This window comes from Penaeus monodon, chromosome 4 (assembly GCF_015228065.2).
Source record: "Penaeus monodon isolate SGIC_2016 chromosome 4, NSTDA_Pmon_1, whole genome shotgun sequence".
In the NCBI taxonomy this organism is placed as follows: domain Eukaryota; kingdom Metazoa; phylum Arthropoda; class Malacostraca; order Decapoda; family Penaeidae; genus Penaeus; species Penaeus monodon.
The window spans coordinates 51653375-51654741 of NC_051389.1; positions in this window are offsets into that span (position 1 = coordinate 51653375).

Sequence of the window (1367 nt, forward strand, 5' to 3'; positions counted from 1 at the left end):
ACTTTACCCGGACGGCCAAAACATGTCAAAATACAAAAAAAAGAAAGAAAAGTCATTCCCTTTTAAGAATGACAACCTATGTCCTTTACCAGAAAAACGGCAACCGATGGCTTGCAATGACCCGGTTCCAGAAAATCGAAACGAAAGGGCTAGAAGGATTCTGACCCTCTGGTTCTTATTTATAATCAAGAATGGTCTATAAAAGTCTGGTTCGTTTACAATATTTAAGTACAATTTAATAGATTAAAAGTATAAAAACACATTGAATATATAAACGTTAAAACGAAACAAAAATAGAAAATGGGGATATATAAAACGTAACACCAAATGGTCATATAAAATTATACAGTAAAACAAAAGAAAAGAAAATACGTTTCTTTAAAAATGAAAGCCACTAAAACATAAAAAAGAAAAAGATTATTAAAACAAAATATCAACAATGCAGTACAAGCTTGTCCCCTTGAGGGGGACAAGCTTGAATTCTAGGGGGGAACTACCAATTTTGAGGGTAACTCCCTTAAAATAGATCACTACACTAACACCCCTCTTTACTTTTCATTTGTGACAAGAAAGAGTAGTATCTCAACCCTACTTTTTTTTTTACCGCCCTGATTAGTGCCTCATTTTCCTTGCCACCCATTCTCAATTTCACTTCATTTCTATCCATTAAGGAGCCAAGGAAGCTGCTGAGTGAAGCTCAGACTGCAGCTGTATGTGCGGTGGTGAACAACAAATATGACAAAGAAATATCAGTAAACACAGGACTCTCACTCAAAAATGTTCATCGGTGGACCAAAAATTATCGCGCTATTACATCTCTCGACCCCCTCACCCCCACACACCAGCAGGGCCTAAGGGGAAAGTAAACCAGAGGACTTCAAATATTATTGCCAGACAGATGGAGGCCCAACCTAGCATCACAGGCCGGGAAACATTTATATCTAAAAAGGCTAGGGAACCCAATTTTAAATGTATATGGGGTGTTTTACATTCAAATTATAGAAACACTTATTATTAAAATTTCCCTTTTACTTGAATATCAAAAAGGAAAATCATCTAATAAAGAAAGAAATGACTGTTTAAAGGAGTAAGGGCATTCATTTAACCAGATTTTCTTCAAATTGGCACATAAAATGTGGCAAAGGTAGGGACTAGAGGACTACCTATAGATACTCCTTCAATTTGTCTATATAGTTTACCATTAAAGGAAAACAACATATCTTTACTTGCTATTTCAAGACTTTCTTAAAATTGACAATATTCAAACCTTGAATTTCTTATCCATTGTCCATCTAGTGGGACATTAGTAAGTTACAGACATCAAAACTGACAACTACATAATCATTGGCATAAGTTCACCCAAGAAA